At 43.9% G+C, this 21,742-nt stretch overlaps 1 protein-coding gene across 1 annotated transcript in view; it reads left to right on the plus strand.

The window, feature by feature from the left end:
* LOC134226337 (zinc finger FYVE domain-containing protein 1-like) overlaps nt 1-21,742 on the plus strand; it is a 35,497-nt gene that overhangs the window by 8,623 nt on the left and 5,132 nt on the right.

The following is a 21,742-nucleotide window of genomic DNA, read 5'->3' on the forward strand; positions in this document are numbered from 1 at the left end:
TTTCCTTTTCTGCTTGTAGCGAACCCAATCTCGTTTATCGTGCGCTGGAAGTTTATCCACCAAATCCTGGATTAGCAGATGGTTTATGAGATGTTGTGTTAGATCCGCTGCCTCTAAATGATCGCACAGTTGTTCAATGGCGTTACCGAATGGTATATAGGTAGCAAGTTTGTCCGATTTGGGGCATTCCAATTTCTTTATTTTATCGAGATGATGTTGCAGAAGTTGCTCTGGTCGCCCAAAAAGTTGGCGAAGCTTTTTGATGACCCTGGGAACCGACTTAGGTAGCAAAAGCTGACTTCTGACGCTTTCCAAAGCTGAACCTTTCAAGCTCTCCTGCAGGCGTACAAGGTTTTCAACGTCACTGAAACCGCAAGCCTCGTTTGAAGCGTTATAGCTGCCAATAAATAATGGCCATTCCTCTGGTTTTCCCGTAAAAATTGGTAGCTTTCTCGTAATTCCATTTCTTGCCGATAGTTGTGCTTTTGTCGGCCCCAGCCCGTTTAGAACTAATCTAGCATTAGCCTTTTTTCTTGAACGACCTTCTACGATCCTGTCCGCTTCCAGCTCAGATTCATCCTCATCCGTATCCTCATCGTCCTCGATATTCCCACGATGCTCGCTCTTCCCGTAGTCGTCAATATCGCTGCTTTCTATCTCTTCATCTGTGTAATCTTCTTCTTCATCTTCTTCGGTACTTTTGTAGATGGTTCTAGCTCGAGTGTGCTTTGTGGGAGCCTGAGACATACGTTTAATTGCCCCTTTGATTTTAGCTCCCTGGGTGGTCGCCTGTGATAAAGCTACGCTGGACACAGCTTCGAGATTATCACTTTTCCTGGAGCATGAAGCCGTTTTATTTTGGACCGTAACACAAGACTGGGTGCGCTTTGGAGGTATTTCACGTGATTGCTGAATCTCTCCTTCCTGTAGTTCCTGCTGGACATTTTCCATTTGAACTTGATAGGATTGCCGCATAGCCTTCATTTTTGCCAGATGGGTTTTCTTCTTCTCCAGTGCCGACTCCAGCAGTTCCTTTTCCTGTTCCATCTCTTTCGCCTGTAGCTCTTCCAGTATCTTCATTTGCTTCATCTTGAGCAACCGATCCATCTCCATCTTCTTCTCCGTCAGGATTCGCTCTTCGTCCAATTCCCTTTCTTTTTCTTTCTGCTTTTGCTCCATGGCCTTTAATTTTCGTTCTAGCGATGAACTAGTGTTTTCGGATGCTTCTCTGGGTCTATCGGACTCATTTCCCGATGGAACCTTCTTACGATTTTTCCCAGCTTTGCTCTCCTGCTTTCGCTCTAATTCCTGCCTATGCTCCTGGCAACTGCTACCCGGACAAAACCAGTTTTTGGCATCCTTGATCTCTTCTGTTACACCTACGCACCGGTAATGGAACCACCGGTTGCAGGCATCGCACCCTACCATTCCTTCGTCGACATCCGACGTCTTATCACACGCTCCGCAGGCAGTCATAGTAAGATTTCCGGCAGATGACATTGCTTTGAGGTTATCCGATAACTTTTTTTGAGTTTGTTCGGAATATATACAGAAACGGCACTTAATTTCTTGTAGCAGTATATTTATACAGCTCAAACTGAAATTTAAAGGGCTTACATCAGTATTTATCTACAATTAGCCTTATTTACTTACAAAAGTTAGTTTCTTCTGCAAACTCGTGGTGCAATTTTCAGAACATTTACCGGTCCCCGTACTTCAACTATTCAACATTAGCCTATGTATTTATTCAGGATAATAATTATGTATTTTAAATAATTATAGTTAATTAGGATACTCACTAGTTTCCTGCTTTAGGACAAATTTTAGCTAATTTACGAATTTTGTTGTAATCAGTGCCTACGATGCTTTTGATATCCGCATATGACCTGGTTTTAGTTCAATTCATTATTAATATGTTTAGCTTACTAATTAATTTATGCACGACTTACTGTGATGTAGCACTATCTTATTTGCTAATAATTGTAAGATTAGTACAAAACAGCCGCGAAATAGTTTAAATTTTAATAATATTCAATAAACTTCTACAAGGTATCGAACCACCATTAACTGCTCTTTTTCTTGTTTTGTTTTTATCTCTTGTCCTAACGATTATTCCCATTATCTTCTCCTTCAATTCATAGACTGGCGCACAGTCACTAGCCCAGTGGTGTTAACACCATGTATAGAATAGATTATGTCGTCTTCATTTTTTATTTCCATAAATAGCTTTATGTCATCGGCATAAATTAAAATCTTTATATTTTTGAGAATGAAGGTAATGTCATTTACATAAAATATAAATAAAAGAGGGCCAAGATGAGAGCCTTGTGGAACTCCTGAAGTGACTTGAATGGGATTGGATTTCTTTCCGTTAAATTTTATTATTTGTTGCCGGTCTGTGGCATAAGATTCAATCCATCTTAGGATTCTTGGTTCAATTCCAATTTTTTGCAATTTGAAGAGTAACATTGGAATGTCAATGCGATCAAACGCCTTGCTAAAGTCAGTGTATAGAGCTTCCACGTAGTTACCATTATCCATTGCATTAAGAGAATAGTCAATGAATTCTATTAAATTTGTAACGGTAGAGCGACCTTTGAAAAATCCATGCTGCTTATTCGTAATTCTGTTTTTAAGTTGTGAAAATAATTTTTCATTGATAATGGATTCAAAAAGTTTGGGAATGCAAGAGATAATGGCTATTCCACGGTAATTACGAATGTCAGATTTTTTGCCTGATTTGAAGATAGGCACAAGATAGGAGCTTTTCCATACCCTGGAGAAATTTCCGGATTCCAATGACAATCTGAAGAGCCAAAACGAAGGGGCAGTCAGCTCCTTAGCCAGACCCTTCATAAATATTGGTGGAATACCGTCAGGACCAGGGCCTTTAGATGCATCTAAGTTTTTTAAAAAGTGTTTAGAATAACGTTCACCATGATCTGATTAACACCGATATCCCTAGCGAATTCTGGGATAGACGCAAAAAATCTAGGTCGCTATCTTGTTCCGAAAAGGTGGTGTATATTTCTTGGAAGAAATCTCCAAAAAGATTACAGATATCTTCCGAGCAATTACCGACGCGTTCGTCTAAATACGTGGTTGACGGAAAATTGTCTGATTTTAATTTTGATTTTACGTAATTGAAGCAGTTCTTTGGACATGACTTTATTTCGTTTTCTGTTTTCGTGTTGTGTTCTTAAAATGCTACATCAATTGCTAATTTTAATTGATCGCAGATGTCTACATATTTTTCCAAATTTTAATTCGTCTTGTCTAGTTTGTAAGTTTTATGTAATTTTTGTTTGCGATTCTTTAATTTTTTTATTTGCCTATTGTACCAAATTGGATATTTCGAATTTCCGCTCCGTCGTTTTCTTCTTTTTGGGACCTCGTCTATAATAATATCAAAAATAATGTTATAAAAGACATCAACGAAAGATTCAATATTACCTTCATTCTCTAAAATTTGCTTCCAGTTAAATATTCTTAGCTTATGTCTTATGTTTTTTTAGTTTGTCATAGTTTGATTTATTGTATTCAAGGACTTCTTAAAAGTCACAGTCGCTGGGTTTTTTATATTCATGAACGAACACAGAGTATTCGATTGCCGTGTAGAATGTTTCGTTTTTCCATAAGGGATTCAATGATTTAGTCAGAAATCTTCTTGAATATTGGTTAGTAGGAGATCAAGGTAACAGTTCTGTTGATTTTTAATGTGATTGATTTGGTTAAGTCCTAGGCTAGCAGTTCTGTCAAATATAAACATAAGTGTTTCATTTTCCCCAGCGACTGGAAGTAGAATTTGTTCGTTCTCTGAATCCGGAATAAAGTCGGAATAAAGGTGCGTTGGTTAAAGTCTCCGTAAATATGTACTTTGATTTCAGGTGGAAGTCCCGATAAAATTTCTTCTGCAGTTTTTAAAAAGCTTTCATAAGATGTTGTTTGCGCATGTTCCGGTGGGAAATAGACAGAGGAGAAAACATGGGTTTCTCCTGCAATGTTAGATTTCACCCAAACATGCTCAAAGTTCTTATATTTTTTGGTAGTTATTATTTCTGAATCAAAATTGCTAGAGATTGCGATTAGAACTCCACTGCCAGACTTTTTTTTAGATTCTAAGAAATCGCGATCGTCCCTGAATACATTAAAGCTGCTTCCAAAAAGTTCTTCACTATTCACGCTTTCATCCCAGCTGGTTTCAGTTGCCAAAATAACCGAGAAGGACGAGCTTAAGATGTTATTATGAATTTCCTTCATTTTAGCTGGGCTTTTCATGCGATTGAAATTTTGACAGTAAATCAAAACTTCAGTCGAGTTCTGTTTTGATGAAGAACTTGTTGGAAGCACGTTGGTTGTTAAAATATTTACCCCGTTGGTCGATAAGATAGTGCTACTTTCTTCAGTCGAAGAAGGCGTCCTTACTTGCGAAAATTTCCGATGGAAGGAGAGTGGTACCTCGTTGTGCTGGCGATGTGTCCGCTCGCTGGACAGGTATTGTCGGTATGACTGTAGATCAGCTGCAGCTTCTGCTGGCCCAATTCCGTATTCCTGGTGTACTTGGATGAATATTTGATGTAGATGTTCTGGTGCAGTCGGCAGTCCTTCAGATGCAAGGAGCATCCTGATGCTCGTTGGAGTCATTCCCTCGACGCATACATTAGCAGACTGGTCCTTCATGTATGCCAAAAACAATCGGACAACCTTCATAATCCTCGAGTCACGTAGTCTGGCTTTAAGGAAACGGCCGTCTCCTTCGGTGGATTGCTGAGTCAGACGGACGATGGGTGGTCTCATCGGATCTAACTCAAATTGGCTGTCAGGATTCGGTAGTTGTGTTTCCTGTTGTTGTTGCTGATGTATTTGGTGCTGTTGATGATTTTGTTCTTGTTGTTGTCGTAGATGCTGTTGTTGTTGTTGCTGGTGCTGTTGCTGGTGCTGTTGCTGGTGCTGTTGCTGAAGGCTTTGCAGATATCCGATATTTGGTTCACTCTGTTGATTGTGGATTGGTGGAGGTGTGGGCTTTGTTTTTTGGCCGGGTTTATCGTTTCACCTTTTTTGAAATTGATGAACGATTTGCAGCAGGAGCAGAGAGAGCTGCAACTGGGTGGTCTGTAGATGCTGGGGGTCCGGAAAATTGATGATTTGCCATTACGAGCAGCTGTTTGTCTGTAGATTTGTTGTTATTGTTGTTGTTTTTGCTGTTGTAGGAAGTTGTAACGTTGTTTTTGCTTCTTATTGGTGGAGCTTTTTGTTTATGATGTCTTTTACTTTTAGTCGCCTTTTTAGTCAATGGATTATTGGTGAGGGTGTTTCTGGAAATTTCATGCTGCCGGTATTCTTCCAGTTTTTTTTTCAGTCTGGGCTCCAGCTACATTTTTTACCTGGCAGAAAGCATTTCCAACCAGCTTTATTGAGGTGTATAACAGGGTAGAAATATTTCACAGTCAATGCAGTGAAAAACATGGATCTCAGTATAATCTGCAGTCGCCTTCTTCGCCGCCGTGGTGAGTGCGACTGGGTGCAGCCGAAAAATCATTTCCAACACCGACCTTTCAATTTCGCATTCAGCCACTCACAAGTCACTCTGACATGCTGCTCAGTTCGCTCCTTACCGTATGACTGTGAGTGGCCCATTTAAACGCGTGGTGATTTTTTTCAATTTGCTGGGTGAATGTGTACATTTTGCTGTGGTAGATTTCATCTTCGCGGCGCAGTGGGTGATGTGAGTTCTGTTGTTTACTTTTCTGCCTCCCCGGGAATGTGAGGTTGATTTCAAAGCAGGAAGAAAATAAAAACATGATATAAAAAAACATCACCTTCATCCAGTGCTGCCGAAAATTTACAACCCTGGTGTCTAACACAACTTCCCTTGACTTGCGCCACTTTTGCGCGTCGCTCAGCGAAAAGCTCTGCAATGGCATCACGCGAAATTTTCTGCCGGGCAGGAGATGGGTTTGGTTGGTGCTGTTTTACTTTGATGTTGAGTGGAGATTGTGGATTATGAGCCCCAGCAACTAAATTAATTTCGGTGAAGTTTTTGTCTTGGGATTCGTCTGCTAGTTCATCCACCAAAGTTTTATTTGCGAGCGTTGAGCTTTTATCAGAGTTGCAGTCAATATTGGCAATAGCAGCAGAAACTGACCTGTTTGACTGTTTGACCTTCTCAAAAAGTAAAAAAGTTACTCACTCAAAGAAATTAAGTGAGGGAAGTCTCTAGTTGTGCTTCGTTTTGCTACTGCTGATATAATTTCAGTTATTGCCGCAGTCACAGCTGACTTGGTTAGAGTTACCAAGTCGCTCTTGACTGCATTCATGAGGTCCGGCAGCAAGCCTGTTGAGTGTTCTGATGTCTTCTTTAATATTACAGAAGGATTCTGCTAAATGTTGCAGGTTTTGTTCAAAGGTGAACTTGTCCTGGCAGTCTTGACATAGTGGGAGCATGAAAGTCCGCAATACTTCCTCGTGATTGCGCTGTACTCCTACGCATGCTGCATGAAATCTCCGTCTGCAACTGCCGTGACATCGCCAAAGAAAACGATTATCGTCTGCAACTGCCGTGACATCGCCAAAGAAAACGATTATCGTTTTGTGCACAGTTCACCATTCTACACTTCATTGTTACACGCGGGTACTTACTTACGAGAGAAAGAAAAAACGAACGCGGAGGTTGCACGTAGTCAGTTAATAATATTTATAAAAAAAAAGTCAAAATAATAAAATGATATACACGAGCGCTAAAAAGCGCCTCCGAACTCAAAGGTGGTTCAGAATGCAAATTAATCAAGCGTTTTGCACCTGGTCTGCCCACCTCGCCCGCTGCACTCCACGCCGTCTTGTACCTGCCGGATCGGAAGCGAACACCATCTTTGCAGTGTTGCTGTCCGACATTCTTGCAACATGCCCTGCCCATCGTACCCTTCCAGCTTTAGCTACCTTCCAGATACTGGGTTCGCCGTAGAGCTGGGCGAGCTCATGGTTCATTCTTCGCCGCCACACACCGTCTTCTTGCACACCGCCAAAGATGGTTCTAAGCACCCGTCTCTCGAATACCCCGAGGGCTTGCAAGTCCTCCTCGAACATTGTCCATGTTTCATGTCCGTAGAGGACAACCGGTCTTATTAGCGTCTTGTACATGACACATTTGGTGCGGTGGCGAATCTTTTTTGACCGCAGTTTCTTCTGGAGCCCGTAGTTGGCCCGACTTCCACAGATGATGCGCCTTCGTATTTCACGACTAACGTTGTTGTCAGCCGTTAGCAAGGATCCGAGGTAGACGAATTCCTCGACCACCTCGAAGGTATCCCCGTCTATCGTAACACTGCTTCCCAGGCGGGCCCTGTCGCGCACGGTTCCGCCCACAAGCATGTACTTTGTTTTCGACGCATTCACCACCAGTCCAACTTTTGTTGCTTCACGTTTCAGGCGGGTGTACAGTTCTGCCACCTTTGCAAATGTTCGGCCGGCAATGTCCATGTCATCCGCGAAGCAAATAAATTGACTGGATCTGTTGAAAATCGTACCCCGGCTGTTACACCCGGCTGTTCGCATGACACCTTCTAGCTCAATGTTGAACAACAGGCACGAAAGTCCATCACCTTGTCTTAGTCCCTAGCGCGATTCGAACGAACTGGAGTGTTCGCCCGAAATCTTCACACAGTTTTGCACACCATCCACCGTTGCTTTGATCAGGCTGGTAAGCTTCCCAGGGAAGCTGTTCTCGTCCATAATTTTCCATAGCTCTACGCGGTCTATACTGTCGTATGCCGCCTTGAAATCAACGAACAGATGGTGCGTTGGGACCTGGTATTCACGGCACTTTTGAAGGATTTGCCGTACAGTAAAGACCTGGTCCGATGAGGTGAACCGGTCTAGGGCCGAAAACCTCATTAATAAAGACAAAAAAAAAAAACCCAAATTTATCCACCGGTGGTGATGATTTGGTGCAATTCTAGTACGTTGTTTGAAAATTACTTACCGTGGGCTACCGTGGGTTGCGCCACGGCTAAAATAATTTTTGTTGATTAAAAAATAAAAATATAATCCAAACTGCTTGATTTATTAAAAAACAAAAACAATAGTGTCCAACTAGGATATTTGCTCCGTCGAATGAAACCAGTTGCACTCGAATCGATCAAGTCCTTCTATATGAAATGCGTTCAACAAAAAAAATATTCATGGGCTACACACATACACACTTTTGGAGTGAAATTATAGCCTTCTGGTACAACTTTGTTGGACGAGAAAGGCAAAAAAGATCTGGTCCGTTGTCGACCGGCGTCAACGAAGCCGGCTCGACAACTTCCCACAAACTCATTCACTAATGGTGACAGACGACAGAAGATGATCTGGGATATCACTCTTTGGCGGCATTAAGGATGGTGATCGCTCGAAAGTTCTCACACTCCAGTTTGTCGCCTTTCTTGTAAATGGGGCATATAACCCCTTCCTTCCACTCCTTCGGTAGCTGTTCGGTTTCCCAGATTCTGACTATCAGTTTGTGCAGGCAAGTGGCCAGCTTTTCCGGGGCCATCTTGATAAGCTCAGCTTCGATACCATCCTTACCAGCTGGTTTATTGGTCTATAGCTGTTGAATGTCATCCTTAACTTCCCTCAAGGTGGGGGCTGGTTGGCTTCCATCGTCCGCTGAACTGACGTAGTCATCTCCTCCGCTGCCTTGACTTTCACTGCCTGTACTCTCAGCGCCATTCAAATGTTCCTCGTAGTGCTGCTTCCACCTTTCGATCACCACACGTTCGTCCGTCAAGATGCTCCCATCCTTATCCCGGCACATTTCGGCTCGCGGGACGAAGCCTTTGCGGGATGCGTTGAGCTTCTGGTAGAACTTGCGTGTTTCTTGAGAACGGCACAGCTGTTCTATCTCCTCCCACTTCGCTTCTTCCAGGCGGCGTTTCTTCTCCTGAAAAAGGCGGATCTGCTGTCTCCGCTTCCGTCTATAACGTTCCACGTTCTACCGGGTACCTTGCTGCAGCGCGACCGCCCGCGCTGCGTCCTTCTCCTCCAGAATCTGTCTGCACTCTTCGTCGAACCAATCGTTCCGTCAACTTCGGCCCATATATCCGACGTTGTTCTCCGCTGTGTATTCCAGCAGTCCTAAAGAGGGGCCCCATCGAGCTCACCCTCATCCGGCAACGCTGCCTCGAGATACTGCGCGTATGCAGTGGCGACATCAGGTTGCTTCAGTCGCACTAGGTCGTACCACGGCGATCGTCGGTACCGAACATTGTTGATGACGGATAGTTTTGGGCGCAGTTTAATCATCACCAGATAGTGGTGAGGCGAAATCAATTAGTCGTAGGCCGTTTTAGTTCGTCAGCCGGTGAGCGCTGAACTTTCCAATAGTCGGTCTAAACTCCTCCTCTTGGCCAACCTGAGCGTTCAAATCTCCTATGATGATTTTGACGTCGTGGCTTGGGCAGCTGTCGTACTCACGTTCTAGTTGCGCGTAGAATGCGTCCTTATCATTATCAGTGCTTCCGGAGTGTGGGCTATGGACGTTGATTATGCTGAAGTTGAAGAACCGGCCTTTGATCCTCAACCTGCACATTCTTTCATTGATCGGCCACCACCCGATCACGCGCCTTTGCATATCGCCCATCACTATGAAAGCCGTTCCCAGCTCGTGTGTGTTGCCGCAGCTCTGGTAGATGGTAGATGGAATGCCTATATTTGTTTTTCTTTGGGTCTGCAAATATATCTTGCCTCTTCATTGTTTGGAGTTATCAATTTCGCAGTCTCCCGATCCAACGTCAAACACTTCTGCAGGGATGTTGTGGTCAGCCCAGTGGTGTTGATCGGAACATACCCCGGCCCGTGAACTTGGTCCGGAGGAGCTAACCGGGACAACGTCACCATCACTAATCTCCAACGGAGCGAGCTTCGCAACGGCCCGCTTGAGTACTCCACTGTTGGTTCGAACGAATGCTTGTCGTACTCTCCCATCTTCAGAAACGATAGGTTCCTCTACAACACCACGTACCCAGCACTTCCGCTTCTCTCCATCGACGATGTAAACCAGATCACCAGCCTTTAAATTGTTTATCTCTCTGAACCACTTCTTCCGTTGACTGATCGCTGGAATGTATTCCTTGATCCACCTGTTCCACATATTTTCCAATTCCTGTACCGGCGGGTGCTACAACCAGTGGTTCATTTGGCGAGCTGCCACGGAGAAAATGGTTTGGGCTGAGTGCTTCAGCGTTGTCCGTTTCCTGGCTGACATACACGAGTGGGCGAGAATTTATAATGTCTTCAGCTTCGGCAATCGATGTTAGGAGGATTTCGTCGGTCAATCGTTTTCCATCGTCAATTGCTGCCAGTACCTCCTTCACTGACCTCACAAGTCTCTCCCAAACTCCCCCAATGTGGGGAGAGGCCGGAGGATTGAAAGTCCATTTTGTTCGAGCTGACGTGAATTCATCGGCATATTCCATCCCAATACAGCGAACCTTGTCAATTATTTCTTTACTCGCACCCCGCAGATTGGTCCCGTTGTCCGAGAAGATTTCTGTTGGTGTACCACTTCGGCATATAAAACGGCGGATTGTCATTAAACAGGATTGGGTAGTAAGCGAATGCGCTACTTCGAGATGAACTGATCTGACCACTAAACACGTGAATAGAACTATCCATCTCTTCTCACTGCGACGGCCTACCGTGACTACGAATGGTCCCAGATAATCCACGCCAACAAAATTGAAGGGCCTCAGAAATGGAGTCAATCTCTGTACCGGCAATGCTGCAATTCTAGGAATCCGTGGACGAATTTTGTTAATCCTGCACCACTTACAATCTTTCATGACCCTGGTGATCACTGCGCCCACCGCTTGTACGAAGAATCGTTGCCGTAATTCATTCTTCACCGTCTCCCTATATCCATGACCAAATCGTTCGTGGTAGTGTTGAACGATCTTCATTGTAACCTCGTGCTCTTTTGGCAAAACTATGGGAAAACGAAGGTCAAACGATAGGAACTCCGCACGTTCCACGCGACTTTCCATCCGTAGAATTCCGTCGCCATCAATAAGGGGCGTCAGTTTGTAAAGGAAGCTTGACTTCTCGATCTGCTGCCTATCCGCTACGGACACATTTGCGTTCCTCATCAATACCTTCACCTCGTCACCAAACGATTCAGCTTGTGCTACTTTTATCAGAATCCGTTCCGCCTTCTCGTATTCCATCTGCTTTAAAGGGTATTGTTCTATCGAATAGTTTTTCTTGATTGCTTTCGCTTGCCTATCTGTAGCTTTTAGCACTTCGATCGACAATCCGTTTATCTTTCTACGACAGTTGGATACAAATCTAAGGACAGTAGCCATAGTTCGTACCAAAACGGTCCATTTCGAAAATCGATGAACATCGATGATCGGTGCGAGTAGCTGAATATTATGAGCAAGTAGATGTACTTTTGCTTCTTCCTGCGTGGATTCATACCTTTTCTATTTTGGCCAGTCTTCCTCCTCTCGATAGGGAAATTCAGGCCCTATGAACCACTCGCTGTCTGAATTTAAATTTGGATCGCGGGTACACTTTGTTAGTTGGTCCGCCACGTTCAGCCTGGTAGGAACCCAACGCCATTCGCAAAGCTTGGAAAGCGTCAGGATCTCACCGATCCGTAATCCAACGAACTCCTTGTATCTTCGTACGTCGGAGGTAATCCAGGACAATACGGTTGTAGAGTCGGTCCAGAAAACCTGTTGCGCTATGTTGAACGTGTGATTACTTCGTACTGCTACCGCTAACCTTGCTCCTAATACTGCCGCCTGCAGTTCCAACCGTGGCACAGACATTGGTTTCAACGGTGCTACTTTGACACGGCTCGATACCAACACACACTGTATCCTTCCGTTAACAACTGCCCGAAAATATGCCACTCTTCCGTATGCACCTTTACTGGCATCAGTAATGCTGTGGAGTTGAAGGTCTTGAATGTCCGCCGAACTTGCTTGCCCGAAGTAGCTCCGGTGTATGCGAATGGCCTCGATAGCATGGAGAACACTTCGCTCCAAATGTTCCGACGTCCATCACATAGGTTTCAGGTTTTAAGAGCTCCGAGTTTAGTGATATCCCATTGACAGATGCTCTCGCGTCCCACACGAGACGAATCTTCCCTGGTTTTTGAGCCAGGGGCCTACCTGCCAGTTCGTCGAAGGTAGCTTTATGCGCATAGCCTTTTATTAGGTACTCAGCTATTAACTAATGAACCTTCGAACCAAGCTCCGGATCTCGCTCCAGCTTTCTCTCTAACGCTTTCAATCGTGAGACATCCATTGGGTAGCTATCTGGGAATCTCTGCTCATCTCGTCGCCACAGTAATCCGGTTTCGTATCGGTTTCCAACTCGCTTTGTTGTTGTCTGCATGATGTTCCGAGCCCGCGCATCTTCGTTTGATTCTGCCACAGAGGCTACCGAGGGATCGTTGCGTTGCGTTGCGTTGCGTTGTAACAGAGTATTTCGTAGATTACATACTGATAGCTGTCATGTATTTTCTTTAACTTTCTTATCCCAACTGCTTATGGATTACTATTTGGGATTTAAAAGCAACCCAATTGGGAGTCAAAAATGATAAAGCATGAAGCTACCATTGCCGGCCACGCCCATCTTCTCTGTTACTAAGGAAGGGAAGGAAATGATGATATGACATCTACTTAACGAGAGGCCAGCGACTCACCGACGCCCTCATAGATGTCAAGGAGTTGGATGGTTGGTAGGGAATATATAGTCATCATAAGCAAATGATATAATGCGTTTAAACAAGATCGAGAGATCTTGGTAAAACTCGAATAAAAATGTCAAATTTATTTTAATCCACAAAATAGATTTTGTTCGAGAAAAGTTATTCGCAGATCCAAAAAGATCTATGCAGAAAAAAAGATCGGCAAATTTCAAATGTATGAATAACATAGAATGTGTTGCATGACATAAAACGGCAAAATACTACGGAAAACCCTTCAAACATATCTCTGCGTGGGACAATGAATAATTATATGCCTACAGCAGTAATTTATTCAAATGTCCTTGAGGTTAAAAATCAAAAGAAAAAGTAATAAGTAATTAAAAACAGAAACGAGTTCACCAATTTCGTTGTCCATATCGCTGATTGTCCTTTGTTGCTTCCCATGATCTTGATGAAACTCATGTTCAGGTTCACTAATTTGGGGACACACATGACACTTAGGGCACTTTCAATAAGCACTTTTTCCCGAACAAAACACTATTTTGTTTTTCACTACAACTGTTAAGTTGGTTCGCCTGGATTTATTCATTGAAAAAACAAACGGCAGAGTGACGGGTGTATCACATCCGTACACGTCGCCTACTTTTTTCGCACCCCACAGAGGCTACCGAGGGATCGTCCAACAAAAACTGAGAACGCATGGCGTCGTGTAGCTTCTGGTTGGTCATTGGTTCCAACGAGTGAAAGTTGGCTCTTACTTCTGATACTACGGTTCCGCTCGGTTGCGGGCCGTAAACCGTCCACCCTAGCTTGGATTTCACACCGATCGGCTCGCCAGGTGATCCAACTCGTGATTCGAGTGGAGCAAACACATTTAGGTTATCCAGTCCAAGGATGATTCTAGGCTCTTCAATCTCGTAGCTCGCTACGGGAATATTGTCGAGATGTGGGTATCGGTCAGCTAATTTTTTATACTGCAGACTCTGTTTTGGGAGTTTTAGTTCGGCAACAGTGCGAACGTCTTTCAACGGCAACTTTTCATCCGATTCACGTGAAATCATAAGGTTGGGCAGGGCTTGGACTCCTTCGAGGGGTGTGGAACTGGCGGTAGGGCAGAAGAAGAATGGTGAACGCTTATATACACAGATATAAATATGTTGTGATTTTAAATGTATTTTCATGCACATATTTGGAGCATGCAAATGAATGCAAAATTCAATCTAAGTTCCACAATATTTCTTGTTTTGCTTATTCAAATTATCCAAATATATATTTGGATTATGTGCATTTGTCATATGTGTTGTACAAATTTGATGATTAGGTATAAATACATAATCGTAAAATATGCACGGATTGTTTATAGCCGGCATGTAATATGCAGATGAGGCAACAGAAATGCTGCGATGGAGGCGCGTTGTATTTTACTCTACGATATCCTTTCCGTGCACGTGCAAGAGCAAGATGATTAAACGTCAGATAGCCTTATGCAATGCGCTGCAAATAAATAAATTGTGACACATAATGTTTCAACATGCTGTACCGGCGAAACTGATGAGGCTAATATGTACAATGCTCGATGACTTGATACTAAGTATTCGGATTGCAGACGAAATGTCAAGCTCGTTTTTTTATCTTAACTTAACTCTATTGTACACACCAGTCAAGCAGTTTGACGAACATTGACTCCGTCCCCCAGAAAACGCTTTGGTTGCTGCTTTGTTTGAACGTGTGTGAAGTTGTTCGAACAACCATTTGACAGTTGGCGACTCGGTTGGAAAAAATAAAAACGGTTGGATTTTGGTTTGAGTTGTCGGGGGTGGAGTCAAGGTTCGCCGACATGTTTGAGCATTTGTAGTGAAGTTGCACAAACTCTCATAAATTTTTTGATGGTTGGTGCTCAAGTTGGCGCTTCGGTCATTCGTGTGTGATATTGTTGGTCGAATAAATTGATTGTGTGCCGCTGTTGGTAAAACTTGATGGATGTTTGAATAAACGAGAGGTGGAGTCAATGTTGGTAAAACTGCTTGACCGTGTGTACGTTGTGGATGTTCGAACAGCTTCACACACGTTCAAACAAAGCAGCAACCGAAGCGTTTTCTTGGAGGCGGAGTCAATGTTCGTCAAACTGCATTATGCAACGTACACACCAGTCAAGCAGCAGAACGTGTGTGAAGTTGTTCGACCAACCATTTGAATGTTGGCGGCTCGGTTGGAAAAAATTAAAACGGTTTGATTTTGGTTTGAGTTGTCGGGGGTGGAGTCAAGGTTCGCCGAACATGTTTAAGCATTTGTAGTGAAGTTGCACAAACCCCCATATATTGTTTGATGGTTGGTGCTCAAGTTGGCGCTTCGGTCGTTCGTGTGTGATATTGTTGGTCGAACAAATTGATTGTTCGTGCCGCTGTTGGTAAAACTTGATGGATGTTTGAACAAACGAGAGGTGGAGTCAATGTTGGTCGAACTGCTTGACCGTGTGTACGTTCCATTATGCAATGCACTGCAAATAAATAAATTGTGACACATAATGTTTCAACATGCTGTTCCGGCGAAACTGATGAGGCTAATACGTACAATGCTCGATGACTTGATACCAAGTATTCGGATTGCAGACGAAATGTCAAGCTCGTTTTTTTATCTTAGCTTTCGAATTTCCTGTTTATTGCTCTCGAGCGTACAATTAGAAGATCAGGCATGCAGAAGAACGGCACTATTATCACAAGGAAGTTTTTGGAAGAGATACATAAAAATAAATGTCTAATAAACCCTTACATCGGCATGCATGCCGCATGCCTAGCCTTATAGTCTATAACAGTGAGTTATCCGAAGGTACATAGTTTTGGGATATTCGCGGCTGTCTGACTATCTAATAGTAATCTGAAAAATCCTAAGACGTGCGACGAGATTAACATTTTACCGAACATCCTCAGTAAAATAAATTGCCTGTTTGTTCCCGTTCACAGTTTTCTAAAATACCAAACATGCTCCACTTTTATATTCCGTAGATCAGCAAAATGCGACGTCGCCGTTCACATCGTGACCCATAAATGCATTATTCCCCGGGGTTATTTCGTTATCACTGTTCGCTTTTTATAATCGGAGATTGTGGCGTCGCGTCATGTCCGTGGAGGTAAATCATCGGTAGGTAGCAGTTATCAAGCTCAAATCGTATCAGCAACGGTTCGTGCTAGTCAGTGTCTACCGACAGTTCATTCAGCTGGTCTGCGTTCCCGGAGATATTGTTTCCAGTGCAATGAAACTAGTGGTACGTAAATACCCAAGTGCACCCTTTAAATGGGTTAGTGGAAATGTGAACGGTGCGGTTCGTCCAAAATTAGGTATATTGCGTACATCGTGTGATTTGCAAGTTGTATCAGCTGAGATTGCGATTAAATTCAATCTTATCGCAGTGCGGATAAGGTAGTGGCAAAGTTGCTTCTTTTAAATGACCTGTTCTGAGTTCACGGTTCTTCTATAATCGCTTTTGTTTTCTTTCAAGCTCTACAGTCTAGCCCCCGAAGATATTTTTCTCGACGACAAAAAAATGCAAATGCGCAATTAATCCGAGAATTTTTGCTGGTTGGTTCACACAAAAATGCTTACTTGCTCATCAGGTTAAATACTAACTTCTTAGTAATCTGATTATTTCATCTAGCAGTGTTGGTGCCTCTCGTACATATAAAAAATATCGTATGTTGACAACAACTTTTGAGCCCATAGTGGGATCTGGCCACCTTTCAATAGAAAACAATAGAACAGGATTCCCCGTTGAACGCACCTTATTGTGAGCAAATCAGTTAAAACAAAGTGCCTAAAAACTAATGAGTCTTTTGCCATATACATACATACACTACACACACATACACACGCACATACAGACATCTCAATTCGTCGAGCTGAGTCGCTTGGTATATAACGCTATATGGGTTTTCGGGCCTCCCATAAAAAGTTTGTTTTTGGAGCGAACTTATAGCCTTTACGTATAATTAGCAATCGATAAAGGAAAAACCTAGTTGTGGAACAAATCCATAATAGTTTGACTTCTCGAATTGTTTCTTTGAGGTTGTTCAACACCGAGACTGTTTTGTCACTTTTAATGCAGTCGGGTTTGCTAATGTATCTCCATTAACAATTCCATTTAATTCCAGTACTTGGTTGTATCTTCGACAGATACGTATTTCGACCTCAACAGTAAGGCCGTCTTCAGTGTCTCGTACGTGAATCGACATGAAGAACTATTTATACTAAGCGTAGGTACATCAACTTATTCTACTACAGTGCTTACCCGCTACTCGCTTACTTCTAGCGAGTAGAAGTAAGCACTGTAGTAGAATAAGGTAATAAGTCTGGGCGCGTGTCTTACGGCAGGAGCTGGTGTCCTCCGACCAGCTCAAGGAACAGTACTTTCTGTATTTGCTTCCGCTCCTCCTAGGTGCTAGAGTTTACTGCTTTGTGTGCTTCTGATTGTTGTCTGGAGTGGTTGCCACTGGGTCGCAGCTTTCGTTGTCGAACCGCTCCAGTAGTGCCTGAATATAATGCTATTGATCCTAAACTGTATGCTGCTGACGCTTCACCCGGAATTTAACGGCTTTGTTGGTCAATTTTAAGTTCAAAGTTTGTTATCCCATTGTGATCGCTCATCCAGTGGAATTCTTGAGTGCGTTCGATTCCATTGCAAAAGCCAACACGTGGAGATGGTTTCGAGTTCGGTGGAATACCGCTCGGCTTTCGGTTGACCCGAATGCTAGTCCATCGGAACATCGATCGATCGTAACATCGAGCAAATTGGGCCACGACAACCATCGAAGAAGGCCAACGGTGTGAAAGCCACGTGCGCCAAACCGGTCGACCAGCGTTCTGTTCTGTCGCTTCACCACCAGCATCGCCGCCTCCGACAAATTAGACTGAATCATCTGGCTCTATAAATCAAACAGCAAGCGAGCCGGCTGCGTCCATTACACGAACAATGTCCCCTAATCCGTTGCGAACGTTCATCGACGTCGTTTTGGTTGATATTAAAAAAAAAACCTGTGAATGCAAAGCCGAACGACACCGGCAATATAGTAGAACTCGAGGGAATCCGCCTAGCAAGAAATAGCGAAGTGCCAACGGCGAAGATGGGCAGGATGTGGACTTTCTTACATAAATGGTTCTCACGTCGTACGACCTCACATTCAACAACACCGGAACGATCACGAACGCCACGAAACATAACGCACTCTGAACCTTTCTTCTTCTTCTTATTGGCATTACATCCCCACACTGGGACAGAGCCGCCTCGCAGCTTAGTGTTCATTCAGCACTTCCACAGTTATTAGCTACGAGGTTTCTAAGCCAAATTACCATTTTTGCATTCGTATATCATGAGGCTAACACGAAGATACTTTATGCCCAGGAGAGTCGAGACAATTTCCAATCCGAAAATTGTCTAGACCGGCACTGGGAATCGAACCCAGCCACCCTCAGCATGGTCTTGCTTGTAGCCGCGCGGAGGGCGTACAACCTCATATTCAACAACACCGGAACGATCACGAACGCCACGAAACATAACGCACTCCGAACCTTTACTAGCAGCCAAAACCTCGATATCGTGCGTCTGCAGCAAGTCGAGAACGAGCAGCTTTCCTTACCTGGCTATGCCGTCTTCGCGAATGTGGGCCACACGAGGAGTGGCACAGGTGTTGCGGTGAAGGACACAACAATCTGCAACGTTTACGCTTCCCCCGGCACTGCACTGCAACGTCATCGTCGCTGGCGATTTCAATTGTGTGCTGCTTGCGTACGATTCATCTAGCCTGAACACTAGTCCGGCCTCAAAACGGCTGCTCAAAAGCGTAATGTTCGCGTAATGTCGGCTTTACATATGTCAGTAGAAACGCGATCTCGATTTACCTAAGCCGAAAAATTGCAGTTGAACTTTCTTCTGAATGAGGAACTTACTGGCAATCAACCCCACGCTTTCGTGGAGGGTATTTTAACGCTGGTGAAGAAGAAGAGAATTGCATTGCCCGAGCGTTTCGGCTCATATTACAGACAGCTCTCTCGCATCCTGAAAATAAAAGCAGGATATGAAACGCATTATGCAGACCCACCGCGCCCTAAGCAACGGCTTAGTGAAACAGCTTCCAGGCCACTGTCGCTCTGAAAGGTCGGATCGCCTGTCTCCGTTACCACCGTCGCGCCGGAAAGCGCATCAGCTTCGATTTGAAGAATGCCTTTGATCGGGTGCGGCACTCGTTCCTTTTCAAAACCATGTGGTCGGTCGGGTTCAACGAGAAACTCACCTCTCTTCTCTCGAACATAGCCAGTCGGATGTGCAGTCGGTCTACATTCCGATTGCTAACTACATAATGGGCTCGCTCGGTGCGGCAAGTGAACCCATAGTCAACGCACCTCTTCGTGCTTTATCTCCATCCTCCGGTGTGTAGACTCGAGCAAGTATCTGGGGATATCTGCCCGTTGCCTACGCCGACGATATCAGTATAGTAACGCCATCTTTACAAATAAAACCGATTATTGAAATGTTTCGCCGCTTTGGGCTGCTGCCGGCACAAGATTGAATTTACGATAAACAGTTGTAGTGAACGTTGGCATTTTCGAAGGTAACAAAACTGGTGCCCAGTGGCTAAAAACTGCCAACGTAGTCAAACTTGTGGGTGTTACCTTCGCCAACTCGATTAGGCTGATGACCACACTCAACTGGGATGACCGTTTCACAGTAAATGATGCTGCAGTCCTTCCTGATCCTGAAAAAAGATATTTTAGTTACCAGATAAAGATTGTCGCTTCGGTTCCCTTTGTTCTGCTGTCCGAAACATGTGTGGTATCTAACTGTCAAATCGTATGTATTTTTCTTTCATTGACATTTAGCTCCCCTATCCTCGCCAGCAAAAGATGTTCCGGACAGCAACGACAGCGACAATCTTTATCTAGTAACTAAAATATCTTTTATGCTGACTCTTCATCAGAGGGTGATTATGGGAAGCATGTTTGCGGTCGTTTGTACTGCTGTCTGTTTGGCGTTCACACGACGAAAATAACAGCAACGATGGAAACCTTCGTATGGAAAGGGATGCAAGCGCGCGTTCCCATTATGCAGATGGTACGGAAGAAGAAGCAAGGCGGCTCAAATATGCACGTTCTGACATTTAAAAGTTGCAGTCTGGCTACCAACAGACACTTAAAAAAGATCGATTTTGTTTAGCAAACCGAGCTACCGAAAGTTATAGAAAGTGCTTACCTGATCCCAGTGATACCAACTTTACCTGCTAATGAATGGGAAAATAGAACATCGAAAGCTTCTGCATATGCAGGTGGCGGATGGGAACTTCCAAGACTGTAATAAACAGACGCCTGAAAAGCTCCAAAAGTTTTGTAGCTGCACTCGGGCGGCCTGGCTTGGACGTGTAACGGTTAACTGGAATCCCAACTATGTAGATTCAGATTAATTTTGAAAACCTTTCAATTTCCGTGTAAATACATGTATATAAATTGACTGTATGAAACTGCATTCAAACAAAAAAAAAACAGGTTGATATGTAATGCAAGCCGTAGTACTTGTAACATCTCCTCCATAAGCTGCCGCTAACCGCAAGTCGAGCACATCTGTATATGGAGACCCTCGACTTGCGGTTAGCGGCAGTAAGCCTCTTGCTATATTTAAATCTTTTTGGCAACACTGTTGTGCCGAGTAAACAAACCAAGTATACGCGGTCCAACTTGTTTCGAATATTCTATCGTTATCTCCGAAGTGTAATTCGCGAAACGGCAATCTGAAGTCGCAGAAAATCCCCCCGCATCCGGCCGAACAAAATGCGGCCACCGAATCACGTCACCTGACCTTAAGGAGCCTACGCAAATCTACCAAATACAGCCCACCATTGCGACAAGGAAACAATATTATCGCATCATCCACGGAGCAAGCCCAACAACTGGCCATGAGTTTCGCACAGGCTCATCGCAACCAAATGGAATATGATCCAGATACTGTCGCTGCAGTGCACGAGTCGATCATACACATTGACCAAACTCATGGTGATGATGGTCATGTGGTTGATTCATCCCAAGGAAGTCGCACAAATCATTCGAAGACTCAAGTCCAAAAAGTCTCCCGGTCAGGGTAATATTAGAAACTGCTTTCTGAAGAATTTACCTAGGAAGGCCCATATTGTTCTATCGAAAATCTTTTCCGCTTGTCTTCGGTTAGGCTATTTCCCGTCGAAATGGAAACACGCAGTAGTTGTTGCAATCCCGAAACCCAACAAAGACCCTACAATCTCCTCAAATTATAGACTTGGAGCGGATAATCCTGAAACGCATTGAGCAACACCTGGAGAACTATCGGATTATTCCTAATGAGCAGTTCGGCTTTAAAAGAGGACATTCAACTAACCACTAGTCTATAATAACTAGTCCGGCTTGTAAAAACAATACGAACGAATTTTGCACGAGGAAAATCTTCAGGCATGGTGCTTCTTGATGTGGAGAAAGCCTACGACTCTGTATGGCAAGCAGCAGTGGCGTAGCCAGAAAATTGGTCTGGGAGGGGGTTTTCTGAACATTTTTTTTTTGAAAAAAAATATCTTCTAAAAATTTTGTCTCTGGGGCGGGGGAGGTTGGGGGGTTTATGCCCAAGAAGCAATATTACATAAGATGCTCCTAGTTATTCGATCCTTCCTGTCGAACCGCTCCTGTTGTGTCTCGGTAAATGGACACACATCTGATCGACACGAAGTTGTATTCGGTGTCCCACAAGGAGCTGTCCTAAGTCCTACGCTCTACAATATCTTCACCGCTGATCTTGTGATGATTGACGATGTCAAATATTTTCTTTTTGCTGACGATACCGGTTTCATCGCGTCGGATTCCGACCCATCCATTGTAGTAACGAAACTACAAGAAGCTCAAAATGCCATCGAAAGCTACCAGAAAAAGTGGAAGATAAAAACGAATGCCGGCAAATCGCAGGCTATTTTCTTCACTCGCAAGCGAAGCCCGCAAAAACTTGCGCAAAGTGAAATATCCGTCTCCCAGTTCCATGGTCGGATG

The sequence above is a fragment of the Armigeres subalbatus genome, chromosome 3 (genome assembly GCF_024139115.2).
Source record: "Armigeres subalbatus isolate Guangzhou_Male chromosome 3, GZ_Asu_2, whole genome shotgun sequence".
NCBI lineage: Eukaryota > Metazoa > Arthropoda > Insecta > Diptera > Culicidae > Armigeres > Armigeres subalbatus.